This window comes from Dermacentor andersoni, chromosome 1 (assembly GCF_023375885.2).
Source record: "Dermacentor andersoni chromosome 1, qqDerAnde1_hic_scaffold, whole genome shotgun sequence".
Taxonomy (NCBI): Eukaryota; Metazoa; Arthropoda; class Arachnida; order Ixodida; family Ixodidae; genus Dermacentor; species Dermacentor andersoni.
In genome coordinates, this window is record NC_092814.1 from 228,125,451 (window position 1) to 228,140,228 (window position 14,778).

Genomic DNA, 14,778 nt, shown 5'->3' on the forward strand with positions numbered 1-14,778 from the left:
TTCCGTACAAATTACCCATTTTTGTGGTGTCCTATTTTTCTATTGCCCCTTTCCCATCCCCCAGTGTAGGATAGCTGCCAACCAGACGCATTCCTGTTTAACCTCCCTGCCTTCTCTCTTTTTTTTCGTCCTCCTCCTCATATATTTTGATAAAATATGCGGCTTGCAGAATTGCCACTAATTCCGCCATTGTTGGTGACGACGTGAGTCCTAGCCGACAAGCGTACTCTACCTGTAAGGATCGTATAACACAAGCTGCAGTCGCACTGCCTTTGATCACAGAACTGTCCGTGTAGACGTGAATAGTGACTTCATACTTGACAAATAGCTGGTGTAAAGCAAATTCTTTCACTGCTAGCGTGGAAACGTCACTTTTTCTTTTAAGACCTTCGTTTGACGTTTATATTTTCAGCGCCTCTAGAAGTCATGGTGACAAGCAGAGTTCTGAGTGCTAAAAAATCGATCGTGGAAGTCGTGATTCATGCTCTTGAAACATGGCGTGTATCTGAGCACCCGGACGGCTCTCTATCATAGAAAGAAGTGGTTGCGCAGAATGCTGAGCAGTAATTCTGAGCAGAAGCCGGCATGTTTCCAGGCTGTGAATTAGGATGAAATCTAGTTCCCGCGCTTCTTCAATAGTGAGGTGGGGACGGTTCTAATATTGTCTGTCCACTCAGAAGACGATCATCTAGTTTCCTGAATGCGTTGGACATAGAGTGTTTTGTGCTTCAAACTGAGGACAGTGGCACAATAGGTGGTCAGTGTTCTCCTCACCGCGGCAGACATCACAAGAAGAACTGTCAGCCATTTAAATCAGTGCTGAATAAGCTTTCACGAAGGCAACTCCTGCTTAACAGAACCAGTGGGCTCACTGCTTTCTTACAGCGAAGGTGTATATGGGTAGCCGATTCGTCCATCCGTCCGTCCGTCTGTCGCATGTACGCCGAAAACTCCTCCGGCGCAACCCCATGCGCATGCGCGAAAAAAACAATAAAGAGAAAGAGAGGCGCGCGATTGGCTGCGCCAGTAGTGACGTCGTTGCTCTCCATCGCCGCCGAGCGCGCCCGTAGCAGTTTCTCACCGGCTCCGAAATGGGTAGGCCACGCGTCATACGTACTCCTGAGGAGCAGGCAGCTTTCGATCAGCAACGCCACGAGCAGAAACAAAAACGAGCTCGTCTGTGCCGTACCGATGCTGCAGCCTGGGCACAAGAACAAGCTCGTGCAACCGAGCGCAAGCAACAACTGCGTACTGAGGATCCGGCAGCCTACTAAGCCGTCATTTAAGGAACCATTGGGATTAACCCAGTGATAACCACCGGGTCCGCACGTTTCAGCATGGTTAACCATAATTCCGGAGTGCATAGGCGGTGGCTTTTTTTGTGTGTGTGTGAGGCCATTTGTATACACTGCGCAATATATTTTGTGCGAACACAGCATTCACACTTCTTCAGATCTCTACACTTCAGAATTTCAAGATTACTTGTAGCCCCAGATGAGCACTTTCCACGCCTTTAGTGCTTTCGATGGCAATGTTATTATTGATAAAAATAAGAAAAACAGTCATCACTTGTTCATGTTCTTTCGTGCATTCTATTTGTTGAGTCAATTTCAGGAACAAGAATGTTCGCTTGTACCGGGTGTCCCAGCTAAAATTAGAAGCTCTAAATATAAGTGACATAATGTATGATTGGGAGACCTACGCCGTTCAGTTAGCAGTCTTCATCCGCCACCAAAGTAATTTTTGTGTGGTAATTACCGGCCAACTAAAGAATCTTACTTAAAGGTTGTTGTTTTTTTGTATTTCAATTGAGGACACAGCTTCCAATGACAAAATAGCTGTTGTGTCCTAAGGCAAAGCACTCAGTCGTTTTCATCGCGCTATGTCAGGCGCAATTGGTGGTTGGTAATAATTTATTGAATTGTCCAGCGGATTTTTGGCGACCCGGGCTCAGGTCTCCCACGACGGGACGTCGAGATGTTGTCTCAGCGCCGCCTCGCGGGCCGGCTGGACGGCCAATTCTTTTTTTTTTTTTCGCGATTTTCATTATAGCGCGCAAAATCGGAAAAGTGCCGTGTGATTTCGCGCCCACGCGCGCTGACAACAGCCGTCCCAAAATTGGTTTGAAGAAACTGTACTTCGTCTCAGACATCAGGTGCAGCGCTGTGGAAGCTACACGCAAGAAGTGCGGGGACGAAAATTTAGCACTCCGCGCGTTTCAATCATGCTTCGCTGTGCGCCAGCATGCACGTGAGGTTGCCGCTACGGGCTGCTAATAAAAAACCCCGAGAAAAAGCGACGCAAAGCAATATAATCTAAAACAACGCATTAGCAGCCGTATACCACGGTTTGTTTGTTTCTAAGGATGAGAACTTTTTTTTTTCATTGAATGCGGAGCCTATACAATAAAGAAGAGTTTCGCAGAATCGCGGCCAAGAACATCCATTTCCAAGTGCAAACGCAGCCACTGCAAGAAGTCTCTCTAGCCTCCGCATCCTTACACTGGATGTCTGAGTATAACTCCACTCCTTGCCTGCATGGCAACCGCCTGGTCATCGCGATCGGGTGCAAGCGTTGCGTGGAACACACAGCTCGCGATCAGCGGGAACCAGCACTGGCAGTTTGCCACTTCTAGGCGGTTGCCGCATAGAAAAATGGTTGCCGGGTCAGGCAGTGAGAGGACTTCATTAAGGTCGCTTTTCGGACCACTGGTGTCAAGGTTCGTGGATGCGCAATCACGCACGACTTTCCGTATTTCGCGTGCTACGAGTGAAGCGCGGCAAAAAATATTTACGCACGGCATGGACTCAGTAGGTTGTTCCATGACGTAACAGTAAAAACCACGTTTTAAATTCAAAAATTAAGCACTAGTTCATTAATGTTCTCTGATTAGCTGGACAATTAGCACACAATTATCCTCGTGGAGGAAGAGGTATGGTGACTGAACACTGCAGTCCTCTAATCGTATGTTGTGCCACTTTGTTTAACGGCTTGACTAACGTCAGCTGGGACACCTTGTATTAGAAAATTAAAAACAGCCGTGAGCAGATTTGTCCCTCAACAAGTTAAATCAGGATAAGAAGTCATGAGCTAACACGTCATGAGCTAACACGCAATCTCGGTCATAAATGATAATATCGTAAATTTACACAAATCCTTTGCTCGTAGAGTAATGAGCATCCGGGTAAATCACTGCGTGTAAATTTGCGCCTCGTTGACCTCCCTACCTTTCCTTCCTTCTTTTCATACTCCTCCTGCTTCACTCTTCTTTACGTTGGTCTTTATCTAGTTTTGTTGAAAGGAAATTAGCGCCACCTGTAAGAAAAAAAAATTCATAGCGAATGAAAGACAAAGCCTGGTTATTGTTTGGCATTGCATGGTAACAGTGCGTTAGCGCCGTCGATGAGAGAGACGTCCCTACAGCGGTAGTCGTATGCCTAAGAACGACCGTGCATTACCGAACAGAGAATACCGGAATAATTATTAAAGAGAATTGCGCGGTGTTGCTGCTGAAGTTACCCACAATGAATTTTTGGGTAACTCTATAGGGCTGAGTCGTTGACCGGAATTATCAGAGTAATCATCGAAGCTCTTTATTCTATAAATAAATAAATAACGCAGTGTGACCATGTACGCGTAAGGCCGAACACTATAGTATACATATCTGTTAATGAATAAAGTAACCAACAGGTGCGCCCAGTCATCAGTGGCGACGCGTCTTATTCACTTCAGCAATTAATTATTTCTGGGATTTGACGTGTGAAAACCACAATCGGGTTATAAGGTAATAGGCGACTCGGGATTAATTTTGACCACTTGAGATTCTTTAACACGCACCTAAATCTAAGTACACGAGCGTTTTTGCTCGTGTAAGACGGCGCGCTTCCTCCCCGCTTTTCACCCTTTCGTACGCATACAGCATACGCACATACAGCATACGGTGCGCGGCGACGATTTTATCGCCATTGGACTCTGTAGGGAACCTTACGGTGACGGCAGAAATATCCATATAATTGCTATAGCAATAAAACACGCCGCACGCACGTTGGCACGCGCTGACAGATTCGTATGTCTCTGGTGTTTTCTTCTTTTGTGTGTGTTTTGTGGGCGTCCGCCAAGCCGGTTCGCCATGCCTGCATGCGAGTTGTTGCGAGGTTGGATGTGTAAATCGCACGAAAAAAGGCAGTGGGATACGCTTTTTTTTCTTTACTCAAAAGACGAAAAGCGGCGACAAACGTCGGTGTTTGCAATGCACGCGTCGCGACAATTGCCAGCCGTCAGGCGCCGACGGAATATGCGCAGTTCACTTCGTCACTGGTAAGTGCGGTTCTCTGGTGAGCGTCATTGCACGTACCTACGCTGGCAAGAATAAATGTGAACGTTTCCGCCGGAGCTTGAAAAAGAAAAAAACAAACGCTACTCGGGTATACGTAGCTTATGCGCAATGCAGTTGCATTTTATCGGTGGTTGCGCAGCTTTTTATTAGAGGCGAGTCACATGGAAGCATGCGGCGCTTCTCCCGCGTATTGAATTTCATGGACGCTGTTCTCTGCGTATCGATAGCTAGGTATATATGTCGGCGAACGTGCGGCCAACGCCTCGGATCGTTTTTCCAGCGGTCTATGAGGAAAGGATCGGGACACTGCTCGCCGCAAGCGAAAAGCATTTCGACGTACCCCTTACGGGGCAGCTTCTGGTATCGAACTCACGTACTCGGACAAATCCATCGCCGCAGATGTCGCGGCAGCTATGGCGCGAGGTAAACATTTCGCCCACCAGCTATTTGCGCTCGTCTCGCACTCGTTTTGCGCGTGGTCTGCGACGTTACGCTGCTTCCATAAGGGAGAGGTCCACGAAGTGAACGGCGGGCGCAGGTAAACGCGCCCCAGTAAACGCGACGGAAACACGCAAGCATGCACAGCCCGCGATAACATGCATTACTAACAAAGAACAGATGAAACACCTACGACCGATATGTGTAGTAACTCTTATTATGCACAACGCAGACCCGCATTGACACACGATGTTCCGCGCCGCGACTTCAAACACAAAGAGAGCAGCAAAGTAGGGGCATTTTTGTTTTTCGCGCAATACTTTTCGCTTATCATAAATTACCAAACACACGCATTTTATTTCAACATTTAAACTGCTGCGGCAAGAACCAAGAGCTAACTGGTCGTAAAAACGGGAACAAGAAGGTCGCTTTACTTCAGGTGCTCCGGGTTTCAGCCAGCTGCAGGTTAATTGTGTCACAATAGCTTTGACACGAATATGACACAGCTGGCGAGCGCTCGGTTCCGTTGCCTACATCGAACGACACATGCTTCCTCTAATCACATGACCAGCCGTAACCACATAGACAGAACATGCTTTAGAAACTCGTACTTGGACAACAGCTCGCATTATTATTTTTTTATTATTATTGTGCGCTAAACGTACTCGGAAGACAAAACACCAAACATTTTGTGCAAATGGAAACGAAAATAGGAAAACTAAGAGTTACTGAGTCTTCCGCGATGAGCACATGTCGGATAGCGTAGTTGGCAGTTGGTCCGGACGTCACATGTGTCGCGAAACTACTAAGCAACCTGCTGCAGCTACGTTGACGCAGATGGGAACCCCGGCTGCGAGGACGTGTACTTGCTGACTGCCTTCGTTCCCTCGGACACGGCATGGCGGGCAAGCTCACCGGGTAGCAGCAGCCGCGTCACGGTCTGGATCTCGCGCGCCGTGACAGTGCTACGTCGGGAACAGATGGAAAGCTTCGAGGCCTCTTCGCCGATGCGGTCCAAGATGTCGGCGACGAAACTGTTCATGATGGCCATTGCTTTGCCCGAAATCCCAGTGTCCGGATGAACTTGCTTAAGCACCTTGAAAATGTAAAGGCTGTAGCTCTCACGGCGCCGGCGCCTGCGCTTCTTGGCGGCACCGTCGATGGAACTCGATGCAGCTGTCTTATGTGCCGCCTTGCCGCTCTTCGTCCGCAGCGTCTGTTGCTGCTTGGCTGAAGCCGCCATCTTCGTCGCTACCTTGGATGACATAGCCGCCGCCGATAGATTGAAAACGTAGAAGCTGCAGTGACCGAAGAACGTCAGAATGTCAGCCGTCGCTGGCTGCGCTCCTTTTATCACGGTCGTTGTGTTCTACATATATACTCTCGTGGGCGGCCGCGCGCTATCTTGATCGCTTCATGCTCCAGGGCCACGTGACGTGCAGCGCTGTTCACTGCGTTCAGCAGCCAGGGCAGAAGCGCACGTCATCACTGAGACTATAGTCTCCTTTACCTGCCATGTAAAGTCGATCGCAAAAGTTCAGCATTGAAGGATTGAAGCATAAGCACTCATACATCGCTCATCATGACTGCAATGACCAGGCCCAAGGCTCCCGAACCCCTTTCGTGCATGTAATCACAGTCAACAGAAAAAGTTTTAAGAAAGAATTATGGGGTTTTACGTGCCAAAACCACGTTTTGATTATGAGGCACACCGTAGTGGGGGGCTCCGGAAATTTTGACCCCTGGGGTTCATTAACGTGCACCTAAACCTAAGTACACGGGTGTTTTCGGCCCCATCGCGGCTGCTGAGCACGAGCGCAACCTCGTGCTCAGCAGCCAAACACCATAGCCACTAAGCAACCACGGCGGGTGACAGAAAAAGTTTACGGACCACACGAGCTCGTACCAAACAGCCTCTCCGCGTCAGCGGTGCGAAACCTACTGTCAAAAGCAGCATTAGACCGGGAATAAATCCTTGTTTTCCATCGGCATGTCAATTTTCTGGGTCATACTAGGTTTTAATGCATAGGCATTCTAGGGCTATACTTACCTCGGACTACGAGGCAGTCCTGTCATCAGCGCGCGTCCAGTCGACGCCGGGGTTCGAAATAGTCTGTGACGCGCAAACAAAAGAGCTCACCTCTAAGGACAACTACCGCGCAGATCACTCAATCTGAACCTGACTGAATCTGACCCTGACAAGCCGAGCTAATAGATGAAAGGGGCCTACGTTGAAGGCTACCGTGAGAACCACTTCGATTCCCAGATTGCTACACGCTTGCGCCATATGGGGTACGAAGGTGCAACATACACTTTTAAGCAAAATTACACCCTTTGGATCGTATCTTGCCACACAACGATAATCGTCAACTGTCTTGTCCGCATTTCCTTTCTTTAACGCTGCGAGCCCGGAACTTCCAAGTCACGAACGGCATGCGCGTTATCATCACGACAGAGCACTCTCGACAGGAAAGTAATGAGCGCGGCGTTTTCAAGAAAGGAAACGCAAGCAAGACAGATGACGATTATCATTGTGTGGTAAATATACACCCAAAATGGTGCAACTGTTTTTATAGTGCTGGAAGTGTAAGCTTAAAGTCCCACCTGCGCTGCAGTTCTGATTAGGTGGGGTAGTCTTCCCGGCTTCGGGTATGCGCTTGACAAAACTTGAAAGCACTATAATAGGTAGTGACTGCCTTTGAAGGCGTGCAACATGGTAGGCTACTGCTCGGTGCCGCAGTGCCGGACGTACGCAACGAAGCCCGGTGTCAGCCTTATTAGACAGTTTTAGTTGGGCGTCCGTAACCACCCACGTACCTGCGCAGCGCGCGAGGTACGTGCGTGCGCGCGTAGCGAAGCGCGCGCGCACGATACGGCAACAGTGGGCCGGACGCAAAAGTCGAGAAGGGGATTGTTACCTTGCATGCGTAGGAACCAGTAGTGTGCTACTCAGCGCCACTATGTGCCCTTCTGAAGCTGTGTAGCCAATATCAGCCGCCACGAAATCAAACCACAAGCCGGAGTCACATCTTCGGCAAGAGCGACATCGAAAAACGCGCTCTCATGGACACGCGAGATCGTCCCGCAAAGCCCCCTGAGCCCGCAGCGGACGCTACGCAGCTTTTGAAAAGATGCGGGCGCATGCAAGATATCGTGCGTGCTCCTGCGTACCGCGCATGCGCACTGAGGCCTCCGCGGGTTTGCTGCGTACGCAGAGCTGCTGCAGACGCCCAACTAAAACTGTCTATTCACACTCGCAGGACAAGAAGTTGCGTGAAGCTTGGATCGCAAAACTTAAAACCGGCAAGCAGCCATCGGCTAAACTCGGGTGTGCTGCAGGCACTTTCGCGAGAAAGAATACCGCGTCGGAGCTGCGATGTCGGGTGAGCAATAGAAGGCGCGCACTGAGACGCTCGCCATAGGGAAAGGGATTGAAGCGTGCGTCTATTTGTCGTACAAAAATCCCTCACGTGACCTGATCCTAGGTGCCTAGGGACAGCATCGTTTAAGGATTTTTGAGAAGGCGCGATGCTGGCGCCGACCGACGCCGTGGCGTGATCGTTCTCTGGACCGCGCGTTGTTCAACATTGCTGATGTAATCGTGCGTGCGTTGCTTGTGTGTTGGTTGTAGGTTCTGTGTTACTTGGCGGAAAGCTGTGAGTAGTAGCGGTGCGGCAGTGCGGCTTTGGCCTCGGTGAGCTCTGGCACTACAGAATCTGCGTTGTGGGACCCGTGCTTTCTTGAGAACCCGGCGGTGGTGACAATTGAAATATCGAAGTGGCCTAGCGCCTCGGCAGCGAAGTTCTGCGAACCGCGATGTGGCGTCCCCGTGTCCGACTTTGCTTAACGGACATTGAGGGATGTGCTGCTCGCTGCAAGTCATGTAAATGCAACTGCGTCGACCGCCCACTGTTCAGCGCTGAATGTGTGTTTGGTGTGCTGTGCTTGAAACGAGTGGTGCAGCCGTGCAGCGGGGGTGGCGGAGGAGCAGAGTGGCTTAGGGTTTGCGCGTTCACAGACATGTGCTCCCGTCTTGGTCTCATTAGCGGCTGTCGCGGGATTGTGGTGTGCTAGCTCCTTGCCTAGTTTGAAGTTTACGACGCTAACACACAGCATTTTCACGTTTTTCCGCGCTATATGTCATTTGCATGACGGCCGAGTTGAAAACGAGACATATAGTGTTCTTTGCGTTTGTGTGTTGTAAATTACTTTCTATTGTGGAAGTTCTGGGAATCTTATTACGCAAGGGTGCGAACGTAAACATAAACACATATGTGTGTCTGAAAATTTGAATTACCCATAATACCCTTTACGACTGATAAGTGGGCTACACGGCCTGTGTGAATCAGCTACCGTATGTTGCGACGCTCTTTCGTGTGGTAGAATGATGCATGGTGCGCGTTTATTTCTGTACTGTTGTAAAAACCATTTGTTTATTCACTCAATACAAATGTACGGCTTCTTCGCCGCAGTACAGCTTAGTTACGCGGTGAAGCATACTAAAAGTGGGAGGGGGCCGCTATCAGCCAGCATAGTATGTCCACTTAGGCGACCTGAGAGGTGGCGGGTGCGCGAGTGTATAATTAAAGAACTCTTATTATGTCCAGTGACAGTGCAGATCATTAACTGTAGCACCAAAGTAGTGGACCACTACCAGAACAAAGGCATGTAGTATGCCCATCTCAATTCTTGTGCTTATGCCAGTCTTCTTTTTTACAGCAATAGCTGCTATGGGCTAACTCCCCTGGTTGTTCTGATGTCTACTGGTGAGTCACTGGAATTCCCGAATTTCTTGCTAGAATATTGCAAATAAAGTTCTCATTGTGCTGCGAGGATTCAAACATACGATCAAAAGAGTGGCAGTCCACAATTCTACATTTCAGCCACTCTGAAGGTACAGTCGGGGTGAATACTGATCCCGGAGAGCGTGATCTAGCCAACAGGTGCCTAGATTGGCTAACACCTGCTCAATGTCTGCGTACTGTATATAGAGCTGGCATCCACACCTTCAAGTTCTTACACATCACCTTCCCACTTGTGAAGGCAGTCCTATGTTAAGTTTTCTTCTTGCATGTGATGTCAATGATTGGGTGCATCTGCTTCATTAATCTTCTTCTAGTGCTTGGCTTCTCAGATTTACTGGATGGAGCTGTTGGTGTCTTGTTTTCCTCAAGCAAAGCGCGAGACCTAGCAATGGGTAGCCCAAATATAGATTTGAGAAAACCAAAACGAATTCAGCAGTAAGAAGCTAAAGGGTTGTTTTGGTGTAGATCAGTGGCTAAGTGGCTAAGTCTGGATATGAAAGAGGAGGAAGAAAAGCCGAGTCTTTCCACTTCAACACTGAGGCACAACTCCCACAAATAAACATGACTCTTACTTATTTTACTTTTTTAAGGAGATTACCGACTTGCATTGGCAAGTGTTCACTTCAACAAACACTGCATGAAGTAAGCTTCCTGTGCATATTTCACCAGCTACTGCATCATTGTTTCACATTATGAGTGAAACTGCAATTTTCTTTATGCCACAACTTGGCCAATCTTGTGTTTTGCAGTAGGATGTTCGCAGTGCTATTAAGGCGCTTAAATACTCATGAATAGTAGTAGAGAGAAAAAAAAGTAAGAAAGCAGTGGCTTTTTGTGCATAGACTATGCATACACCTGGTGCTCTTACGGTCATTTTTTCCCCTATCCGCTAAAACCATTCTAAACAAGAAAAGTTTATAGACAGACCACAACTAAACCACAGGTATCGTTGGTAAGCAAAGTATATTTATTCGGTGACATTTTCTGCAGCCCTGCTATTGGGCTTTCCTTCCTTCCTTTTCAGCTGTGCAGGTTCATGAAGAAGTGATACAGTTTGACAATTTTAATTGTTGAAAGACTTAGCGAAACCTTTTTCGGGTTGTCTTTTCTTGGTTTCAGACTCTGCACATTGCATTTTAAGGCGTGTTTTCTGTGTTTGTTGCTTTTTCTTTATGGGTAGGGCACGTCAACATTTTTTACACCATTTCAAGTATGTGGTGCCATAGACTGTTCTTAGATGGAGTCTTGCCCTTTCATTCTGTACAATATGATGTAGGTTTTTTGTGTCCAAGGCCGTTTACTTCGTGATTGTAGCATTTTGCTAAGTTTTGCCTCTGTCGCCCAAGTTTGAAAGATTGCTACCCACTGCTGGTGGCATGACACATGTCACGTTTCTTTTTCAATAAAAGGAAGTCTGTCACTTATCCTGTGCACTGGTTGTCTTTTGTCTCTTTGAATTGCAATTTGTTGCCTATATTTGCTCTTTTGTTGCATTTCAGATTAGGAATGGCTATCATAATTGACATTTAACCATATTGCACACAATGTGGATGATATGTAATTGCAATGTATGGCTGCCATAAATATAATAGAAGTTAATTTAAGAATAGTGCCTTTGCATGGTGGTGCAGCCATGAATTGTGGCTATAAGGTACCAGCGCTGCAGACAGCACTGTTGTGCAGAATATAGTTCAACTCTACTGCTTTCAAAGATCATTGTTTTTATCTGCATTTGTATAGCTCCAGTTTCTGTGAACAGCACACATCTGGTGGAAGAGTGGTTTGCACCTGCAGTTGGGTCCAATGAATAGCCAAATTTCTGCCCGTTTTCATGTTATTAGCATATTAGTAAAGGCAGTCGTTTTTATAGTAGCCTGTTTGCCCAGTGTAGAAGCCGCTGCAGGGTGTCAGGATCTCATACACATCTTCAGCTTTGCAGGGGACACAGCATCTGGCACATAGTTTGTCACAGGCCATGTATTCGGGGCAAGTTGAGTTCACTCACTAGCAAAGGGAGAACCAAGCTTGTCGGATATGAAGTAAACCGCCTGTATACTCAGTGGCCTTCATTTCGTGTGACATATGTGGTTATAGCGACCCTTGTTTTAAGCACTTCTTGTCCAGCAGCGGTCATTTGCTTTTGAAACACTCAGGATAGCTTTCAGCAAGCTGGACAGGAATAACACTGAAAAACCAGCAGATGTTAATTGTCGCACTTATCATGCGAAGGTTCGTACAGTATGATGAGGGTGTTGCTCAAGGCCTTGTAGCACATGTCACGAGTTTGGACCAACATGATGTATAGCACTTTTTTGATCGCATGCTATAGGTTTAGCAGGTGTGGCCATGGTTGAAGTGCAATGCAAGGTAAAGAAAAAGATATCTATGAGCAGCACCCTTGTAAAGGAGACTCTGGGAAAACTAGTGGGAAGCCTGTTGAACATCTGGTTGACCCACTTGCTGGCTCCATCAGGCAAAGTATGATGAAGAGAAGGAAGTCATCAACACATCAGAAGGTTTTTACATATAAACACTGTGCTACGGTCATAACATGCCAACAAGTCTTAGTGCGCAGGCTATGCACGACCAACTACATATGCCTTCTGTTCGGACATTGCTCATTGTAACTAACAAGGATGGAGTGGACAAAAAAAGAACACCAGCTCCATTGATTTGGTTTCACTGGTATCAACAGTGTTTTGTAAGTGTACATTGCCATTATCCCCAATGCCTTCTTGGGTGACATCAGCAAGGACCAGCTTGAGGCAAGGGGTAATAGACGTCTTTACAAGCTAAAAATGCATGCATGCCTGGAGAGCACATTGTGTCCAAAAAGTAGGCACTTCACTGGGTAACTGGAGAAGGAACAGGTTATTAACAGTGGGCAAAGACAAGCTACTAAACACCCAACACTGTTCCCATGTAACAACCTCTGAAACAATCCCTCTTAAAGAGGAAATCATCTTTGTGTATCCATAAACAGGGCAGATGGGCAGGCAGATGGGCAAAGCCCCTTCAATAATGCTGCCAGCTTCAAAAGCCCATTTTGCACATCCTGAACGCTTCCTTCTTACGACATTGCTGGGTGCAAGCATTCTAGTGTCCAAAAGCTGTCATTGAGAGCACTATTGGTTTGGTGGCAATAAAGTTCAGAAGCAATTGCAACAAACCTCCCTTCCTAGTTGGCCTGGATGCTCACGGTGCTTATGAAGCAGCACCATGAGGCAACCAAGGTGAACGGATGCCTCCAAGCACTTGTTCGTTTATCACACTGTTCTGTTAGTAACAACCATGAGACTTGAAGCCAAGAAGCTCAAGCTCGGCACTCGCATGGTTACTGCGGAGGATCCATAAAAAGCACAAAAACAGAAAACTCAAGGGAAAGGATAAAGCACCATTTAACACTTAGTATTGCTACAGCCCACCCCCTTCTTTTATTTTGTCTGGTCGTGCTACATCTTTTTACTATATATAGGCATGAACTTAGGTGATGTTCCTAATCAGTGTCCAATGTTTATATACACTATGTGCTGGTTCAAAGAGGTTCGAAACACTGCAATGGAAGCTTCAAGTAGAAAAGGTGCCTGGAAGAAAAAAAAAAGCTGTGCTGCAACAATCTCGGCAACATCTTGTCCCTTAAATAAAAATTGTGCTTCCATATTAACTTGAGCCCTCCAGTTTAGAGTAAAGTACCAGTGCACTTATGAACAATGAATCAATTCTCAAAGAGCATGTGCAGTCCAGCCAAAAGCAGGGGCAAGAATCCACATTGTGCTCCTGCATTGAAGGTGAATAACACGTACCGTAATGGCGAATGTGCTTTAGTAAGCTTCCCTGCAATATGAATTTGTAATGTACAAAGAATCGTCAATGAAGCTTACCACGAGCACAGATGCACTTGCAAATTATGTCACGATTGAAAATAATGAGCACAGTGTAAACCTATGTGCCCTTTCCACACTTAGTATGCTTTACTGCACGATGCTTATTTACATCCCTGTATTGCGGTGTAGCAAGCTACAAAAGAAACTTTGTATAATTAGGCTTTTTAGGATTATCTTTCTCGCAATACACTAATATTTCGCGGTGAAGCCTAAGCAATGTACTGCGGTGAAGCATACTAAAAGTGAAAAGGGGCCACTGTCACTGGACATAATAAGAGTTCTTTAATCATACACTCGCGAACCCGCCACCTCTCAGGTCGCCTAAGTGGACATACTATGCTCGCCGATAGTGGCCCCCTCCCACTTTTAGTATGCTTCACCGCGTAACTAAAGTGTACTGCGGCGAAGAAGCCGTACATTTGTGTTGAGTGAATAAACAAATGGTTTTTACAACAGTACAGAAATAAACGCACATCATGCATCATTCTACCACACGAAAGAGCGTCGCAACATACGGTAGCTGATTCACACAGGCCGTGTAGCCCACTTATCAGTCATAAAGGGTATTATGGGTAATTCAAATTTTCAGACACACATATGTGTTTATGTTTACGTTCGCACCCTTGCGTAATAAGATTCCCAGAACTTCCACAATAGAAAGTAATTTACAACACACAAACGCAAAGAACACTATATGTCTCGTTTTCAACTCGGCCGTCATGCAAATGACATATAGCGCGGAAAAACGTGAAAATGCTGTGTGTTAGCGTCGTAAACTTCATACTAGGCAAGGAGCTAGCACACCACAGTCCCGCTACAGCCGCTAATGAGACCAAGACGGGAGCATATGTCTGTGAACGCGCAAACCCTAAGCCACTCTGCTCCTCCGCCTCCCCCGCTGCACGGCTGCCCCACTTGTTTCAAGCACAGCACACCAAACACACATTCAGCGCTGAACAGTGGGCGGTCGACGCAGTTGCATTTACATGACTTGCAGCGAGCAGCACATCCCTCGATGTCCGTTAAGCAAAGTCGGACACGGCGACGCCACATCGCGGTTCGCAGAACTTCGCTGCCGAGGCGCTAGGCCACTTCGATATTTCAATTGTCAGCACCGCCGGGTTCTCAATAAAGCAAGGGTCACGCAACGCAGATTCTGTAGTGCCAGAGCTCACCGAGGCCAAAGCCGCACTGCCGCACCGCCACTACTCACGGCTTTCCGCCAAGTAACACAGAACCTACAACCAACACACAAGCAACGCACGCACGATTACATGAGCAATGTTGAACAACGCGCGGTCCAGAGAACGATCAC

The 14,778-nt window shown here is 47.3% G+C and overlaps 1 long non-coding RNA gene across 1 annotated transcript; it reads right to left on the reverse strand.

Moving 5' to 3' along the window:
* Positions 1-5,397: 5,397 nt before the first annotated feature.
* Positions 5,398-7,072, reverse strand: LOC126548530 (uncharacterized). Its single transcript, XR_011892251.1, has 2 exons — positions 6,825-7,072; positions 5,398-6,225 (listed from the first exon to the last, which is right to left on the reverse strand). It is a non-coding gene; the product is annotated as an uncharacterized lncRNA (long non-coding RNA).
* Positions 7,073-14,778: the final 7,706 nt, after the last annotated feature.